Source organism: Vulpes vulpes, unplaced genomic scaffold, assembly GCF_048418805.1.
Source record: "Vulpes vulpes isolate BD-2025 unplaced genomic scaffold, VulVul3 Bu000000642, whole genome shotgun sequence".
Classification (NCBI taxonomy): Eukaryota; Metazoa; Chordata; class Mammalia; order Carnivora; family Canidae; genus Vulpes; species Vulpes vulpes.
Genome location: NW_027325668.1, coordinates 591,431 through 612,266, shown reverse-complemented (window position 1 = coordinate 612,266; position 20,836 = coordinate 591,431). Strand labels below are relative to the sequence as shown.

The 20,836-nt window shown below is 35.4% G+C and overlaps 1 long non-coding RNA gene across 3 annotated transcripts in view; it reads right to left on the bottom strand.

The window, feature by feature from the left end:
* The window catches only part of LOC140596403 (uncharacterized), a 49,039-nt gene that overhangs the window by 25,605 nt on the left and 2,598 nt on the right, over nucleotides 1-20,836 (bottom strand). For 2 of the 3 annotated variants that reach the window (XR_011998385.1, XR_011998386.1), the window contains exon 2: nucleotides 16,100-16,202. The exons of the other annotated variant lie outside the window; for it this stretch is intronic. This is a non-coding gene — a long non-coding RNA (uncharacterized lncRNA). The remainder of the gene's footprint in view (nucleotides 1-16,099; nucleotides 16,203-20,836) is intronic. 3 annotated transcript variants of the gene reach the window in all.

The window sequence follows — 20,836 nt, the reverse complement described above, 5'->3', positions numbered from 1 at the left end:
TTGAGTCGGCTTGGATTATCTCACCAGACTAAACAGTCCCCAGGTTCAGTAGAATGGGCCTATGATGAATCGGTAAAGACCAAGTCCCCACTCTGTGGCATGGAAGAGGTGTCCCGATTGATAGCCCACCCTCCGAGTGAGCGAGGTTCACAAAAGGAAAAGAAAGGCCATTCTTTTTCATGCCACTGAGGATTGAATTCATCGCTAGAGGTGTTTTTATTCTTAAAAGATTCTTAATACTAAAACTATTTTCTAATTGGTGGGATTGCTGGTAGGGTGATCAGGATGTTGGAAGCATTATTTTACTAAAGAAGCCTTCCAGGGTCCCCTTGAGGATGTCCTATCTTAATTTGCTTTTTATTTCGCGATCAGGATGACCTAATTCCCCAGGTGTACTGGTCCTTGAAAATATATGGGCATTTATCCCTTTCTAAAAGACATTTGAGGAGTGAATCAGGGGTCAAGGTACAAAGATACACACGTACTTCTAATCTACTCTGTAATCCACACAAACAAATTTACTGAGGACTTTGTCTCCAGTTCCATTCTGAAGCATTGTTATAAACAAAATCATCCTCAGTAAATGGAGAATCATATTATTGTTGAAGCAATCAAGTAAAAAGGAAAGGAACTGTGGAGGATAGATTTTTCTTCTCAAAATATAATTCTTCAACTTCAACCTTGATACCTCTGATGAAAGATCATCTTTACTTACTTTGTTATAAATTAGACAGAATCTTGGAATTACCTCTTAACAAAACTATCCTCGAGGCCTCTTTGAACCTGATATAATTTAGATTGTATTTATTTATTTGGATACCTATCCCGTCATTAAAGATAATGAATTCTTGACAAAGAATCATAGCTCGCAGGCATAGATCATTAGGTAAAATCCTGTCCAATTTTTTTTTTCCTAAAAGACTATGAAATCTGGCATGGAACACCTATGGAGGTGCTATGTTTACAGCTTACAGCTGCAGCATTACAGAGAAAGGCTGGAAATGATGCGCTGCCATTACACGATAAAAAGTAGTAAGAATTTATTGTAAGATAATAGAGTTAAAACATTTCAATAAATAGATTATGATATTTATAACTTGAATTAATATGGAATGCTAAAACTCAGTACTCTGCAGATTCTATGAAATCACAAATTGTCCATTAGTTATTTCAAAAACTAATCTTTTTAAAATGCCCGGGTAGTGTTGAAATATGCCCAATTCATCTAGAGACTCTCATTCATTTCTCACTCTCTCTTTTTTTTTTTTTTTGTCTCTCAATCTCCATGTATGTGTACACACACATACACAGATGGATTTCCATTGTATTTAATGGAAATTGTCTTCATCACAAAGGGACTTGAGACAATCCCTTGCACAACTGAATGAGACCTGGGCCTTGATGTCGCATGGGTCTAAAACTCAGTGTGAAGCTTCCCAAAGTATTGTTGCTCTTTAATAATCCATTCTCCACATAGTTGTCAAAGAGCCCAGGTAAAAGAATGCTGTGGCAGTGCTTGGCCTTGGATTGTCCATAAAATATTTGACCATATGCATAACATAGATGAAAGCAAGAAGCCCTGGCAGCTATTGTAAAGCAAGTTGAAATGAGGCAGATCATAACTTTTAAAGAGTCACTGCTAGATAGCCTCAAACAATGAGGCATAAAAGTGGGTGGTTGGAAACCACAGCAACTGCCAGATCTTCACATAGCTTTAAAAGAACTAGTTTGGGGGGGTGGGAGGTGGGGGGCTGAGCAGACTTCAGGCTGTCTGGAAATCCTAAAAAGAAAAAAAGTAAAACTTCAGGTGATAGGGGAAAATACTAAGTAAAGAGCATATTATATGTGCTCTCATTTCATTATTGGGCAGTGGTGTTATGTTTTTATCTCTATGTATAAGATCTTAATTACCAGTCATAGTTCCTCCAAAACTAAAATGTGACAACAAATAGTCAAAGGCAAGTACGTATACATGCATGTATATGCACAGAAAATGCATGATAATATCTAATGTAATGAAAAATATTGAGGAACTGGTTATTCTACTCGAGTGAATAGACAATAAAATTGAGTCTCTTCAAGTATCAATAATTTTTTAAATAAGTTTTCCTTTTTATAACCAAAATATTATGTACATCACATAACCAAATTTGAAACAATTTTTAATGTAATTTAATATATTCTTAATGGCAGATTGATTTTAAAATCCTTATTGAAGTCTAAAAATATTTTTCAATGTACTTTTGTGTTCCCACTGTTATTCATAATTATCTTGCCATAGTGTCAAAACTTTCACGTGTCTGTTTCTGGCAACAGTCCCCACTTGCTTCTACTTAGCCCTTCTACCTGTATGGGATGATAAACAAGCTCATCAAGCTGTTTTAAAGTGTCATTTGAGAAGAGTTTCAAATAAAAAACAAATACAGGCTGGTCACCCTGAAGGCAGCTTCTCCCAACTTCCCAAAACACTGCCTATGAAGACTTAGAAAAATGCAAAACCCCAAATGAAAATTAGGACAGTCAATCCACAATCCAGAATAGTTTCTATACAACATGAACCAGATGGATTAAACTTCAAGGAAGGTGGGAAGAACATTTAGCTACCTTGTAACTCTGCCCTCTGAATCAGGCTACACAAGATACATATCGACAAGGAAACAGCACTTGCCCCACTACTAAATAGATGTCACATTTTGATTACTCTAGAGTGCCATCCTCACTCAGCCTCAATCCAACCCTTTTACCACAATAACCTAACCCATGCGTACACACACACACACAAACACACACACACACACACACACACACACGCTACTTTCTTCATCCTTTTAGAAATTAAAGCTTAAAGGAATGAGAGGCATGTAGGGATGAGAGTGCTTGATCCCATTTTGGAAAATGGAACCCCTGAGTAAAATATTGTAGAGGGCAGGAAAAGCATTAATAAATCCAAAAACATAGTGATTATAATATATTCCATTGATTTTTTAAAATTTTTTATTTATGATAGTCACACACAGAGAGAGGCGCAGAGACACAAGCAGAGGGAGAAGCAGGCTCCATGCACCGGGAGCCCGACGCCCTGGGCCAAAGGCAGGCGCCAAACCGCTGAGCCACCCAGGGATCCCTCCATTGCTTTTCAATGTAATGGTTATAGCCAGATAAGATATTAAGAGTCTGAAGAGAGGGCTGGGGACTGTGCACAATAACGCAATGATGGTGTTGGAATAAATGCCTAGGACATACGTGAAGAACAGGAGCAGTCAATACAGCCTGTCTGTGGAAAACACTAGTTCTGGAGAGATCTCCACTCATTCAGGTAACAGTGAGAAAAAGAAAACCATATGGGTCTTGGAAAATATTGCAAGAACAAGAAAAAAAGTACCTCTTTCTAAAGAGTAACTAGCTGAGCAACCAGGGAAACAGAAAATAAGGCATTCTCAAAAAACACAAAAACATGAAGATGAGGCCCATGGAAAACAGGGGCAAAAAAACCTCAAAATGCTGTTTTTAAAAATATGACATTTTAGGGTGCATGGGTGGCTCAGTGGTAGAGTGTCTGTCTTTGGCTCAGGTTGTGATCATGGGATCTCGGGATCAATTCCCACATGGGCCTCCTCGCAGTGAGCCTGCTTCTCCCTCTGCCTGTGTCTCTGCCTCCTTCTCTCTCTCTCTGTCTCTCATAAATAAATACATAAAATATTTTTTAAAAAATTTTAAAAATCTGACATTTTAAAAGATCTGCAATCTATTAAAGAAAGTAAAATAAGATTATAAAGGTAGTAATAAAGTACATATTGAAGGTAACAAAAAAACAAAATTGACAAAAAATATAAATAAAACCCTAACATGTAGAGCAAGCTAGATACACTTCTCAATAAGCCAAAGGAAAAATAACACAAGGAAAGTAAGCAATAAGTAAAAATTCATAATTATGAAAGACAGAAAAATGACAATGCAACCAGAAATTAATAAAGTTACTGTGAATGAATGCACAATGTCTAAAGCAGAAGCAATAATGAAAGATTTAATGAAATACAATTTCCTATGCTAAATAAATGACCGACATAAAGATCAGAAAGTCTCAGTAACCTTTGAACCCAGAAAAAATCCTATAGACTCATGTTGTGGTATATCCAGAAAAAATGGAGTTTGGATGGTAAAGAAAAAATAACAAAAGCATCTGAATATTTCTTAATTTCATAAAAATCAGTTTAGTCCTTCTTTAAAAAGATGAGTGGCAGAAAAATAACAGATCAATTTCTAGAGCTTTAAGACAATAAAAAAATTATCCCCAAATGGCATTCTTCACTAAAGTTGTCTTTTATAAGTGCAAGCCGCAAGAAAGCAGATATTTACAATATAGATATCACAAGATATTTACAAGTAAGCAAGAACTCAGAAGACATAACGCTAACATGCATGTAGCTTGAAAAAAAACAGTATTTTAACAGCTGCAGATTAACCAAACATAACTTTAAAATAGGTCATAAAAATGCTGATAGTGAATATTAAATATGGTTTACTGGCATATGTGTAAATTTGAAATATTTAAACTTTTTTTAAAAACACCTTATGTAAAATAAATATTTTAATAATAATCCAGGTGGAAATCTCTAGATTAGTGATCATAATTTTAAGTGACCACAGGGCTTGGGGACCAAGGCCGATAAACAGAGGTCCAACCTTCGCGAATAGGTGTGGTGTGGACCACGCTATCCCAAAACAGCAGAAGCTCCTCTTCATTATCAGGCAATATGAGCCAGATCAACAAATTTCAAGAGAAGCCAGAAATCTATACATAACGTTGCAATTTCTTTTAATACACCCGGAATCCAACTATCAAAAAAAGCACTGAAGAGTGCCAAACGAAACATGTGTTTGAGATTTGAGCCATCGCTAACCAAGTTTTAACCTAGACACTGAAAAAAAAAAATTGGAAAGTTTTAGAAATACAAAGATAAATAAAAGACCAGGGATCATATGTGGGAAGTTTGGGGGATAGAAATGTCTTGCCTTTCTGGGGATAAAAGAAGTTTAAAAGAAAGATTGGATTGGAAAATTAGAAATACATAGGGTATCAGTGTTTAGGAAAAAGTATACTAGCAATATTTTATACTTGATCAAAGAAGATAAAGCAAACAAAGCATTGCAGCATAGTGATGTCCTGCTGTGCAAATGACTGTGCATTGCAAAACCAAAGGACCCTTAAGTGTCAAAAATAAAATGGTGCTCAATGATTTACTATACAAATACTAAAAAGGAAACAGAGGGAACAAACTTATTATGAGACCTACTGAAACTGCAGGTAAAATGCAGTAAATAAATCAAAGTAGGTTACTCTCTTTTGAAATATGATTTAATGAACCGTAAATACAGAAAAATGTACTGTTACAAAATAGAAAGTAAATTTAAAAAAAAAAGAATAAATTAGGGGCACCTGGGTGGCTCAGTGGTTGAGGGTCTGCCTTCAGCTCATGTCCTGATCCCGGGGTCCTGGGATCAAGTCCCACATCGGCTCCCTGCAGAGAGCCTGCTTCTCCCTCTGCCTGTGACTCTGCCTCTCTCTCTCTCTCTTTGTCTCTCATGAATAAATAAATAAAATCTTTTTTTTAAAAGGATAAATTAATAAAGGTACAAATTTTGTAAGTAATTTTAGCTTACTTTTATTTATTTTTCATTTTTATTTTTTAGTAATCTTAACTTATTTTTAAAACATCATATATTTAAATAAATATAATAATAATATAAATACAAGTGTCTGACACATGTTTAAACATATGCAATGTAACCAAAGTTGTAACCAGGGGCAAACGTATACCCTTAAATGCTTCTTAATATTAACAGAAGAATAAGAATAAATGAAATAAACATTCAAAGAAGGGGGAAAAAACTAAAGTAGACAAAATGATGAAGACAGAAGAGGGAAGAAATATGGCAAGGATGTTAAACTAGATTTTTAGAGCTGATTATAAAAAACAGACTTAAAACCTAGGGCCAATCAAATCATAAGACATGATGAGTAGTATATTCCAAATTTAAAATGAGATAATTAACAATGAGCTCATTATATTTAAAAGATGAAAATATGTGCATTTCTATGCTAATTAACTTGAAATTCTTAATGAAATGGATGCTTCTCTAAGAAAACCTAGATTATCTAATGGTTGAGTTTCCCAGAAGTTGAGCCTCAGAATAAACAATGATAGGTAAAAATTTTGCAGACAGAACACAAGAGTCCACACACCCGCACTCCAGCTCTGCCACTGTCTGCTGGGTGACCTTAGACAAATCAACTCACTTCCTTGACCATCCCTTCTCTATCACTAAGAACTTTGAAACGGGTGATCATTGGAGTCTCAAATGTCTCAGCATCAAAATTCCTTTATTTTCCTACACAATAGTTACACACAGGCATGCGTGAGGAGAAGGATAGTAAAACATAAGAGAAAGTAAAACCACAAAGAATAATCATATTTTAGATCTACTCTCCTTGCTTCTTCCCTCATTTGTGTATCTGCCCATATCCATTTATATTAATTCAAATGGCATAGCTAAGGAAATAGTAGCCAAAAAAAGTTTATTCGATATTCTATTCATTCATTGGCTTGCCCTGAAATTCTTTCTTTTCTTCCCGTGTCTTAGGAATATGTATTTTTTTTCTTCCAAGTATCAAGAAGTCATATGTGGTCTTTTGTCCTTGAACTCCTGGGGGTGGCTTCCAACACCTAAGTCTCCCTCCAAATCACACTTCAGTTTTGCGGCCTCTTTTTATATCGTGTCATGGAAAATAGCCAAAGTGAGCATCTGCGTTCCTATTCTTCCAAAACCTCCACATCTCACCCTTTCTGTGTGATTTCTCTTTGGAGTTTCATATCATTTGGCATCTCTCTTTTTTAGTGAGGGTGACACTCTAAATCTTTTGTGATAGCTCCAGGATTCAGATATATTGACTCCACTCCCGCTGCCAATGCATCAAGTTGATCAGATTTTGAAATTCCATCTGGTTATGATTTGAGTGTAATAGGCCCTATAAGTAAATCTGTTCATCGGATTTATTTCAAAATTATCTTCCTAACTAATTGCAGGTTATTAGAATAGCCATGAAGTGAACCAGAACAAATAGATTTCCTTGTCTCTGGAGCCTGAGGAGGATGGGGAAGGAAGAGAGGGAACAGAGGAGGGTTAACTCAAATATATCAAAAGCTTACATGGAACTACTCCACAGTTCTCACTCATCATTTCCCCCCGTTTCTGATGGTTAATCGTATTACCAATCCTGAGCTGCTAGGGCTCTCCTTTGTATCTTTTGAGATTAAATTTTCCTTTATCTTTTACATTTGTTTGTATTCTCAGAGAAGCAATTATATGACAACATTGTGCTGTTAGATGTGCATGCAGTTATCTATGTGTGTGAAGGCCTAAGGTACTTACCATGGGTAATATTTACTAGACACTTACGATATACTATTTTCTCTGATAGGTAATTTCATGCACTCTGCTTGAAGCTCAGAGAAGAGAGGGTCCAACACTACACCCATGAGCCAGGAAGGGCATCCACCAACACAAGGTGGGCTCTCAATAAATAATATTGCGTGAATAAATGAAGGCATCATTCATTTACTCTTTACAACACAAAACGGTAAGTGCTGTAATCCTCCTTCTTACACATAAAGAAACTAAGGCTTGGTGAGGAGGGTTACTTGCTCACAGTCACATTGCTCGTAAGTAGCTGAATTAAAATGTAAACCCAGTTTGGACTGAGTCCCGAGCCTTTGCCATGTTACTACCCTAAATCGATCACAGGTATACTAAAAGTCTGCATTTGCTTCTGTTAAGGTGGGGTAGATTGTACTTGAGAAGTATCTCATTGTATATTCAGAGCATGTCCCAAAATTTCTGGAACAATCTTAGATGTGTTTGAGCCAGAGAGCTTTTTGGGTCTAAGAAATCCTAGAAGAGAGTCACAAAGGCTTTGCATAGTTTAGACAATGGCTTCTGATCGTTATTTAACATTCATGAGTAGTGACAAATTCCCTGGACATTCTAAGGAATGTAGGCCATCCCCTATGCCCTAGCTAGAAAACTTTTATCTTTTTGACTAAGAAAACAAAACAAAACAAAAAAGCCAATCTAAACACAGATGAGGTTGATATTGTTATGGAAAATCTTTACCTATTAATAATTATAAGCAAAAATTCAAATGGATTGAAAAATAGTTTTAAATGATTTAAAAATCAATCAGAGGCTTGTATGTTTCAGAGCACACACACATGCGTAGAAAGGACAGAAAGGAAAAACCAGAAGCGAAAGGTAAAATATGACTCAGCTGATAGTATTACGTCCTGGGAGATCACACTACAGCAAATAAAGTCTTTGTAAATATTCTTCCCTCTTAAAAGTTACTAGATGCTATGTAATAAAATAATTAAAATGTATTCTAATGCTAAGTATTGCCTTTCTTCAAGGTAGATATTATGCATTTTTTCCATAGGCAGAAGCCAATTATGTCTTAATTACTCTCCATGTTATTAAGGATTTTTAAAAATCCCCCTTGGGAAATGAACAAGGGGTGGTGGAAAGTGAGGTGGGCGGGCAGTGGGGGTGACTGGGTGACGGGCACTGAGGGGGACACTTGATGGGATGAGCACTGGGTGTTATGCTATATGTTGGCAAATTGAACTCCATTTAAAAAAATATGTAAATAAAAAAAGAAAAAGAAAAAGAAAAAAAATCCCCTTTGGTCTGATATAAGAGTTATTGGTCATTCATCGTGACTTCATAGTATATCCGAGAATAGTTCTGTGAAGAAGAGTTGTTATGTTGTTATTGACATTACAAATGTATGGATATCTTTTCTTCTAGAAAGATCAGAACAACAACAAAAAAAAAGATCAGAATATGCTACGTTCACATATGATTTCACAGTTTATGGTACTGAATCATCCCAATAGTTTTGCCATCACGCATTAGTCAGTTTTTTTTTAGTATGACAGTGGAATAGACATTTTGTCTTCCATTAAGTAAATTGGATTGCTGCAATAAAAATCTAAGTACACATTAGAAATGAAAGTAAAGATCTCTAAGTTACAATCAAGGTCTAAAACCAGGCAATTCACAATCCTACTTGGATTTGCTGTTTTATAATTAATTTCACTGCTTCAGTTTCTTGGTTTATAACCTTGATAATGACCAAATTAATGAGTTATTAACAAATTTGCTCCTCACTTGTCCAGGTAAAGATTGATAAAGTCTAGGAGTAACTGCATTTGATGGACAAATCAAAATTGAAATTAAGAATTATTTTCTCTAATTTTGCTTGCCCTAAAAGCTATGCTACCCATAACATAAACTGACCAAAGATTAGCACTCAGCGCTTCCCTAGATCACATATAAATCTGAGCCTTTCATTTTTGGCTCTCTTTACTAACCATTCAACATAACTGTGAAAGTTAAAAAAAAAAAAAAAAAGAATCATTCTTAGCCTATTACTGGAGAGAATTTGATGTCAGTCCACACAAGCAGAACTCTGAGAAAAGGACTCTGGAGTGACTCTAGTACCAGTCACCAGCCTGTATTTCTCTTGATCTTGGTCTTTGAAAGAGTAGATCCTGGCCAAGCCAAGACAATTGATGACAACCTCCCAGCTCTGTGGGTGTTCCCCAAGTAGAATTTCCAACATTCCATACTCAGACCTAGCAAACAAAAGCCAAAAGTATAAATCTATTGTCATGGAATGCCCATTTTCCACTGAGAAATTTGTTAAATTGCTAAAATTGCTCATTAGAATTTGGAAGTCCTCTAAGACCAGTTAGAATTGTCATTTATCTGTTTAAATTCAAGCACCGGAGAGAATGAAATATTACCTAAAGGAGGGTACTTCATGGTGAAAAAGAGAAACTCTGGCATTAGACAAACTTCTAATTCTGATTCTGCTTCTCACTGGCCATTCAATCCTCACTTCAACTCATTGAACCTCAGTCTTCTCATCTCTAAAAGGAGGGCAATCGCGGTCTCTCAATGTCTACATGAGGTTATCTGTGAGAGTTAAATGAGAGAATAGACCTAGAGCAAGGACTCAGTATAGTACCTGGCACATAGGAATGACTCAATAAATACTATTTATCTCTCTCAACACAAATATAAAAATCACTTTGATTTCAACAGTATTAATTGAGCATCGCTATGTACTAAACATCAATCTAAGCACGAGCTACATCAGTGAACACAAGAAAGATCACTACCCCATCGAGTAGGGGGAGATGGGAAATAAACAATGAACATTATAAATTAACTACTATAGAGTTTTAGAAGGGGGATAAACAATGAAGAAGAAAAAAAAAGTAAAAAGAGCAAGGATGACTCAGAGTTGAGTGCTAAGAGCGATAATAGGGTGGTTGTGGTGAACCTGTAAGGTAAGATTTGGTTTACTGAGTTCCTCAGAGTTTAATAATTGTTAAAATTTTATTATTTTTTCCTTTGTAAACAGCACGCAATAAAATAAAAATTCCTTTGTCAGTGTTATTTGGCAGTATGCATTTTTCAAAATCAGAAGTTTCACCCTATGTCATCATCCTTCCTCCTTAAAAATTGCTAGGTTGACAATTGCAGAATCAATTGTTGACAACAGATTATATAATCATCTCTAAAGTTCTGTATAAATCAGCGCTGTCACAGAAAGCCCCTCTCTGTGATTTCATCATAACCTCTCACACGGACTGCTCCCATCCAAATCTAAAGCTGTTTTCTATCAGCGCTGTGAGAGCTCTGAAATATTCACCTGGCAAACAAAACCCTCCTGCTTTCAAAAAAAAAAAAAAATGTGCCCTCACTGTGTTCCAAAAAGTCTATGGAAATCTACATGTTAAACCAATAAAAACCAGGCGGTAGCATATGGAACATTTTTCCAATTATTTCCTCCCTAAGAAAACTACTTTCTGCAGGTTGAATCTCAGGTGTTTTGGATATTGCAGATTCAATAGCTCTTTAAACTTTTAATTGGTTCATGGGCCAGTTCTGGAATAAATAACAAACCTGAGGAAGACTTACTGACAGTTTTTAAAATAAGTTTTCTGTGGGGAGAAAGAGGATTCCTTAGGTAATAGGACTTACTCCTTTGGATTCTGAAATCAAAAAAATCACAAAGGGTCTAAGAGGATGGTATTTTGAAAATGGATATCTGTTCCAGCTGAGTGTGGAGAAATGCTGGTAAAAATATCTTTTTAGAAAAATAAAATGCATGTATCTACTGTATTTTTCTTCTTCTTCTTTTTATTTTGTTTAATCATTCACTTCTTACTATACCTTCTACTGAAAGGGTTCATGATTCTGAGAAATAAAACGCAGACAAGTTTCCACTAGAAACATTAGCTTCTCTTATCAAAGCAAATATTTTGGAAGTCCAATCCTAACATTTACTTTCAAAGAATACCTTCTAGAAATTACTTCACTTTTTAACTGTTTTTAATTAAATGTCTCATTCATAATTTTTATTTTGTTTATTTATAATATGAATACAAATATTTTCTGTGGAATTACAGAAGAGTAAATGAAAATATGGCTACCTCAACACTCAATGATTTTCCAATGAAGTGCTTCCCTCCGAATATGATGTTTGATCCAGAAATAATAAAGGTTTTATTTGCATAAGCTCTGACACTTGGAATTTTCACAACTTGTATTTACTAAGAATGACTATTCTGGAAAAATGGTTCTTCAAAATTTATATCAGCAACTTTTCCAATTACTCTAATCCATTTCCTGCTTGCATTCTCCTCTTGCCCTCAACCAAACACAAAGCACTACTTAGAAGCAATATAAACACATATGTGTACACGCACACATACGCACACACATGCACACAAGCCGCTTGGTTTCCTGACTGACAACCTTTGGAAAATGATGTGTTTTTGGCCTGAAAATATGCATTAGCAATAAGGTTGGTTACATGTTAGCCAAAAGGGGGGAAAAAAGCGCAAATGTAATGGTAGGAGGTTTTGCTAATGGATCTGAGTGCCACCAAAGAGTTCTTGAAGTTTCCATAGCTTTGGTTTCTGTAATCTTTTTGGAATTTGCTCAGATTCTCTAGAGACCTACAAATACCAATTTAAGAATCATTGTTCCTAAACATTCCATGTAGTCAATAGGGTCAGAAACGTCAGCTTAAGTTTCTAGAAACTAAGTTCCCAATCCAAATTCCACTAATCTCAAAAGAGATCATTGGTTAAATTTTAGCCCTGGGGCTTATGAATAGATTATATTTCTTTTTGAAAATGTACACTTCTGCAGTAATCTATAGTCTGCCATCATGAATGACTCTTTTCAAAACGATGCATTATTTAGAAAAGTCAGATGGATGGCTAGAAGTTTCATCGGAAAGCAGCTGATCACGCGCAACAATTTCTGTTAATCTGACACACATATAAATGCAAGTCCTTCAAGTGTGCGGAGGGTTCAAATCATTAGAGTAGAGAGTAGGAGTGAAAGAATATGTTCGCTTTCCTTGTCTCATACAGGCAGATATGCTGTTATTCATCCTTCAAAACCAGTATTATTCCCTTAAATAAGGATTCCCAAGGAATTTATTAGTGAATTCCTCCAATGAGAAGCCAACATATCTCTATTTTTTACCACAAATCCCTAGCCTATACAAAAATCCTCATGAAGTTATATGGGATAAAACCATAGCATTTCTTATGAGTATGTTCTCACATTCACACATAAAGCTGTCCAAAAGCCTAATATGGTTTAGTTTCCACAGTGCAGGATCTGCTAATTGGATCTGCCTATGTTTTCCAACTCACAGCATCCTGCAGTGCTAAGTATCTAATATAAACACTCCCCACTGAGACTCCTCATAAACCCAGAATTTTTTTTCCCTCCTTGAAGTAAGCTAGTGAATTTAGATGACCTAAATACTAAAAATAAACTTGTGTTTTAATTCCTTACCCACATAATCCAATCCTGCACGTAGAGTTTAATAACGATTATCCATTTTTTAATCTTCCCCAAAAGACTAATGCAATGTTGCTGCAAAAAGTACAAAGAGAGAAGGGCAGGACAATGTTTTGGCAATCTCAGACATTACCTTCAAGAAATGAGGCCATTTTCTCTTCACAATTTCTTGTGGCTGTTGGTTTACCTTTAATGCTTATTGAAATAAGAATACATACAGGAGAGAATGCAAATTTTTTTAAGATTTTATTTACTTATTTATTTATTGGGGAGAGAGAGAACAAGAGAAAGAAGGCATGAGCTGGGGGAGGGGCAGAGGGAGAGAGAATCTGAAGCAGACTTTGCGCTGAGTACAGAGTCGCATGGTGGTGGGGCAGGGGGCTCACTCCCATGACCCTGGGATCATGACCTGAGCTAAGAACAAGAGTCAGATACTTAACTGACTGAACCACCCAGGTGCCCCAAGAATACAAATCTTAAATGTGTACTGTGATGAAATTTTATAAGGTTATCACACACATTAACCACCTAGATAAAGGTAAAGAACATTACCACCTCCCGGAAACCTTCCTTATGGCCCCCCCCCATCTAATCTTCCTCCATACACAAAAGTAACCACCACATTTACTTCTATCACCATAGATTAGTTTTGTCAGGTTTTTAACTTTATAGGGTGTCATACATTTCGTATGGCTAGGCATTTATCTTTTTTTCCTTGTCATTATGTAATTATGAAATTTACCCATGTTGGGATACCTGGGGGGGCTCGGTGGGTTAAGCATTCAGCTCAGATCATGATCCCAGGGTCCTGGGATTGAGCCAGATCATCAGGCTTCCTGTTCAGCAGGGAGCCTGCTTCTCCCTCTCCCTCTGCTCCTCACCCTCCCGTGCCCCAATCATGCTCTCTCCGTCTCAAATAAATAAAATATTTAAAATATAAAAGAAATGTATCCATGTTATATACAGCATTTCACTCTTTCATTCTTGTATAGCATTGCATTATATGAGTAGCTTCAATTATGAACTCAATTTCTTTAATAAACAGGAGCTTTGAGATTTTATGTTTCATCTTATGTCAATGTTTTTAAGTTTGTATTTCAAGATTTGTCCATTTTAACTTAAATGGCATTTGCTTATCTTTTCATATCTGTGAATCTATAGTAATATCATCTATATATTCTTTATAGTAGTAAAGGATGTTTGTTTTCTGCTCTCCTTTTCATAATTTGTATTTCTAAAGTGTTCATCAATTCTATAAATCTTTTCAAATAATGACATTTTAATTTGCTGTTTGTTTCTATTTGTTTGATTTCAGGATTTTATTGATTTATGTTCCTAATTACTTATTTTTTCTCTTAGGATTTTTAGCTTTAATTTGCTACGGCTTCTGTTGGACCTTGAGAGGGATGCCTAAATAATTATTTTCTTAGAATTTCTTTGTAGTTAATTTATGCTGTGGTTTTCCTCTCAGCTCTTGTTTAGTTGTATTCCACAAGTTTTAATATTTTTAGCTAAATGAAAATAACATTTTCTAACTGCTGTTATGATTCATCTTTGACTTACATACAATTTAGAAGAGCACACTTTAATTTTCAAACATTTGGAAGATTATCTATTTTTACTCTTGTTATTGATTTCTAGATTAATTCCTTTGTGACCAGACAATAGCCTATGAATATTTTCAAACTTTTGAATTTTGTTATGATTTACTTGATAGCACAGCATATGGTCTAAGTTAGCTAATATCGTTGGGAGATGATTTTCTATGGGTCTCTTGTGTTTCTGTACATCTTTAGAGCAGAGGCCCTGACTCCCCTTATCCTGAATTATATTTTGAAGGATGTTTGTATAACAATCATCTTTGGAAGACAGAGATAGTGTCTCCCCCAGAACAAAAGGCAAGTTTTCTTACAGACTTTGAAGACTGTGTCCCTCTGGACCAGCCAGCAGGCCTGCTTTCTATTCAGTGTGAGAGATAAAGTTTCTAAGCTCATTTGTCTTCTTCTGCAACACAACTCAGTGCATGTACAGATATTACATGACCTTCTTCAAGTCATCCTGTATGAACTGCAGCTTGGAGAACTAACACCAAATATGTCGTTGCTTGTGCAGCTTACTATAAGGTGGGTAATAAAAACTAGTGTCTCTGATTCAGGACCCTCATTTCTTCTGCCAGCCTCCATGAAATCATAGCACACTGACATTTTAGATTAAAAATAAGGTGAAATTGGGATGAAGTCAGCAAGGTGGCAGATCAAGAAGCCCTAGAAATTCCTCTCCGCCCCGCCCCCCCCCGCCTTGAAGACACTGACTCAAAATTATTACATGAACCAATTTCCCTTGTAGGAGATCCAGAAACCAGTTAAGAGGCTCCTAGACCCCAGGTAAGTGCAAAACCAGTCACATCAAAGCTGGTAAGAAAATTCATAGTATTCATTCACCATAGTCCTGCCCGCCAGCTCAGTGTGGCATTGTGGGAGGAAACAAACAAACAAAAAAAATCCCAGCTTCCAGATTCTCCCTAGGGAGAGGAAAAAAAGATAGAAACATAGATCTAACATTCCAACTTTCTGGTGGGCAGGAGCTGTGCAGTACACTGGTTTGTGTCTTCCCTGTCTCAAAGTGTTGAGCTCTGGACGCTTGGAAAAGTAAGAACCCAGGAGAGTTGAGTGGCATGCCCTTGGTCCAGAGGACCTGCAGTATAGCAGATAGAGGCCAGTGCCATTAGGGAGCCTCTCCCTCAGGCAAACATAAGTCCTTCACTATCAAAAACTATTTTAAGTGTAAATTGATTAAACCCCAATCAGAAGACATAAAGTGACTGAATACATTTTAAAACAAGATGGAAAGAACTATGTGTTGTCTACAAAAGATCCACTTTAGATCGAGGGAGAAACACAGCCTGAAAGTGAAAGGATGGAAAAAGATGTTCCATGCAAATGCTACATGGTAACAACCAAAAAAGAGCATAAATGGCTGTAATTATGTCAGATGAAGTAGATTTTGAGCCAAAATATTACAAGAGAAAATTTATATAATAGACATTATATAATTATAAAAGTATCAGTTGATCATGAAGCTGTATCATTTATAAATATATATTCACCCAACATAAGAGTATCAATATATGAAGCAAACATTGACAGACCTGAAAAGATCATCTGTCTGGATTTTCTGTCTGCTATTGAAAGTGAAGTATTGAAATACTGTTCTCTTATTATTTTATTGTCTGTACACCAAGAGCAACCAACCTAAAAAAGAATATCAAGAAAAAATAACATTTACAAGAGCATCAAAAAGAATAAAATATTTAAAATTAAAATTAAAGAGAAAGATCTATACACTGAAAACTACAAAATATTGCAGAAAGAAATGAAAGAAGACACACTTAAATGAAAGCTATCTTGTGTTTGCTGATTGGAAGACTTATTGTTAAAATGTCTACATATATTCAAAGTGATCTTCAAATTAATGTAATCTGTATCAAAATCCTAATGCATTTTTTGCAGAAATAGAAAAACTACATGGAACTTCAAAACCAAACAATCTTCTGAAATACGAGCAAAGCTGGAAGCCCCATCAAGTACTTCCTGATTTTGCAACATACCCCATAGCTACATTAGTTAAAACGGTATGGTACTTGCATAAAAACAGACTTATCAAACAATAGAACAGAACAGAGAGCCCCCAAATAAATGCATGCATACATAATCAAGTAATCTTCAACAGGGTATCAAACTACGAAATAAAGAAAGGATAATCTCTTCAACAAATGGTTTGGGAAAACTGGATAGTGATATGAAAAAGAATAAAACTTGATCCTTACATCATGCATGAAAACTAATTCAAAACAAACTAAAGAATTAAAATGTAAGGCCTGAAATTCTAAAACTCCTAGAAGAAAACATAGGAAAAATGCTTTATGTTAGTCTTGGCAATGATTTCTTTGATATGACGCCAAAAGCACAGGCAACTGAAGCAAAAATTTACAAATGGGACTCTATTACACTAGGAATCTTTTGTATAGCAGAGGAAACAACATAGGGAAAGGTGACCAGTGGAATGGGAGAAAATATTTGCAAATCATGTATCTGATAAGAGGTTAATCTCCAAAATATATAAGGAACACCTACAACTGAAGAGCAAAAAATACAACACAATTTAAAAATGAGCAAGAGATTTATATTGACTTTTCTTCAAAAACATACAAACAACCAAGGGGCATGTGATAAGATGCTCAACACCACTAACCATTAGTGAATTATAAATCAAAGCCATAATGAGATGTCACCACACACCTGTAAGGATGTCCATTATTAAAAAGGAAACAACAGAAAAGAACAAATGTTTATGAGGAGTCAGAGCAATTGATGGTACTGTTGGTGGCAATGTAATATTTTGAAGTCCCCATGGAAAATGGTATGGATGTTCCTCAAAAAAACTACAAATAAACTGATTCTTCATGATCCAGCAATCCTACTTTTTGGTATTTGTTGAAAAGAATTGAATACAAGATCTCAAAGAGATGCTTGCATTCCCATGTTCATTGCCGCACCAAACCCATAGATTCAGAAACAAATATCAATCAGTGGACAAAAAAATAATGAAAATGTGTATATACACATAATGAAATATTATTCAGTCTTTAAAAAGAAGGAAATACTGTCATGAACAACCATATGGATGAGCCTCAACAACATAATACTCTAAGTCAGTCACAGAAGAATAAATTTTGCATGATTCCACTCATATGAGGTGTCTAAAGCAGACAAATGCATGGATGCAGAAAGTAGAATGGTGCTTGCCAGAGGTTGGGGAGATGGAAAAATTGGGAGCTACTGATCAGTGCATATAAAGTTCCAGTTACACAAGATGAAAAAGTTCTAGAGATCTGCTGTACAACAATGTCCCTATAGTTAATATCGTACTATACACTTAAAAAATTGCAAAAAAAAAAAATGCTAAGAGGGTAGATTTCATGTTGTGTGAATTTTATAACAATGATCAATTAATTAATTAATCATGAGAGAAGTTATTGATACAGACAACAATTCAGATGAATCTCTAGGAATGTATTCTGAATAAAAAAATCCTATTCCAAAAGGTGCATACTGTACAATGCTGTTATTTTTTTTAAGATTTTATTTATTTATTCATGAGAGACACAGAGAGAGAGAGACAGAGACACAGGCAGAGGGAGAAGCAAGCTCCCCGTAGGGAGCCCGACGTGAGACTCGATCCCCAGACCTCGGATCACACCTTGAGCCAAAGGCAGACGCTCAACTACTGAGCTACCCAGGCATCCATACAAAGCTGTTTTTATATATTGTTTTTCAAATGACAAAATTTTAGAAATAAAGGAGAGATTGTCAAGGAGTGGTTGTCAAGGTTAGAGACAAAGGGAAGAGAAGGTGGACGTGGTTATAAGAGTACAACAGGAGGCACCTGGATGGTTCAGTGGTTGAGCATCTGCCTTTGGCTCAGGTAGTGATCCCAGGGTCCTGGGATCGAGTCCTGAATCCAGCTCCCCACAGGGAGCCTGCTTCTCCCTCTGCATATATCTCTGCGTCTCTCTGTGTGTCTTTCATGAATGAATAAATATAATCTTAAAAAAAACAACAACAAAAAAGAGTACAACAGAAGGCAGTCCTGGGCTGATGGACTGCCCAGTATCCACATTTGTCATAAAGTAGCATAGACCAAAATACATAAACACATACACATGAGTGCAAATAAAACTGGGAAAATCCAAATAATATCAATGAATTGTATTAATTTAAATACCTTGGCTGTAACATTATCCTATAATTTTATAAAATATTATCATTAAATTGGGAAGAATGTAAAAGGAATCTCTGTGTTATTTCTTCCAATTACATGTGACTCTACAATTATTGCAACCAAAAACTCCCGAAAGAAAAAAATGTCAAGTAAAATCTCAGACCCTTTACAATTATTGACAATGTTCAACATACTTTTATACAACGTGTATTACACAGTTTTGGGATTCGATATTTATAAATGTTTTTTAGATCAAGTATGTTAATGGTTCTGTCTCCTAGATCTCTACTGACCTTTTATTTGTCTTTTGTTCTAACAGTTATTAAGACGATTTGCCTGTGATGTAGATTTTTTTTATGTTTCTTTTAGCTCAGTCAGGTTTTCCATTTTATATTTTGAGGCTACATTAATAGTTATATGCATTCTTAATATTACTATATCTTCCTATTAAATTAACCTTCTATTATTATAAAATGTTGCCCTTTATATTTTACAATAGTTGCATCATTGGATTTTTTATTATTTTTATATTAATGTAGTTACACTAATTTTCCTATAGACCAACAACCAGCAAAGCAGAGCCGAAGGTCAAATCTGGCACACAGCCTGGTTTTGTATAGCCTGTGACTAAAAAAATGGTTTTATATTTGCAAAGAGCTGCAGCAACAACAACAAAAGAATAATATGCAACAGAGACCATACGTGTTTCACAAAGTTAAAAATATTTACAATATGGGCCATTACAAAAAGCTTCCTAACCACCGCTTTAGATAGTGTTTGCATGATATATCTTGTTCTATCACTTTAGTTTTAGTTTTTCTGTGTCCTTATGCCTAAGGTATGCATCTTACTTTTAATCCAATCTGATATGCATCGTCTTTAATTGATGAATTCAAATTATTTACTTTTAATATAAATATTGATATATTTGAGTTGAAATATATCATCTCGGTATCTTTCAAATCATTCCATCTATTCTTTGATCCATTTTTCCACTTTTTTGCCCTCTATGAGAGCAACCAAGTTTTAGTATTATTTAATATTTCTCCTTCCATTAACATCATTATATTTATATATTTATGTGTTTGTGTATTTATGTATGTATATATGTATTGGTTTGTTTATTTTAGTTGTTAGCTTGGATATTATAATTTGCATTATGAATCTATTGAAGTCTATTTTTTTAAAGTCTATTTTAATTTAGTACTTCTATCCAGTCTCAGACAATACACAAACTATGTTAGCTATATTAGTCTGCTCAGGCTGCCATAATGGACTATCACAGACTAGATGGCTTCAACAACAGAAAAGTATTTTCCCACAGTTTTAGATCTAGAAGTCAAGGGTCAAGATGCCAGCAGTGTTGGTTTCTGACTATGCTTCTCTCCTTGAGTTGCAAAGAGTTGCCTTTTGTGTGTCCTCTCATGGCCTTTGCTCTGTGAGTGCATAGTAAGAAAGAACGTACTAGTGTCCCTCCTCTTCTCATAAGGACACCTGTCCTGTTGGATCAGGTCCCCACCCTTATAGTTTTATTCAACTTTAATTATCTCATTAAAGGCTTTATTTCCAAATCCTGCCACATTTCTGTATAGGGCTTCAACATATGAATTCAGAAGGGATACCACTGAGTCTATAACAGACTCTATAATATTTTAACTGCAATTACCCTTCCTCTCAAATTTATGCTACTTTGTCATATATTCTAGTATTAAGCCCCACGTGACATTAGTATTTATTTTTTAATGGACAGTATCCACTTATGGTTATTCCCTTATATTTATCCTTTCTTTTGTTTTCATTTCTTCTCATGATTCAGGTGGGCTTCCATCTGCAGTCATCCTTCTGTCAGAAAAATATCTTTAATATTTCTTCTAATGAATGCTGGTAAACACAAAGTATGGGATATTATTCATATAGCCAAGATTTGGAAACAATCTAAATGCTTACTCATGGATGAATGGATAAAGAAAATGTGGCACATACATACAATGAAATAGTATTGAGCCTTCAAAAAAAAATCCTGCCATTTGTGACACAGATGAAGCTAGAAGACATTATGCTAAATGAAATAAGCTAGTCACAAAAGGACAAATACGGCATGATT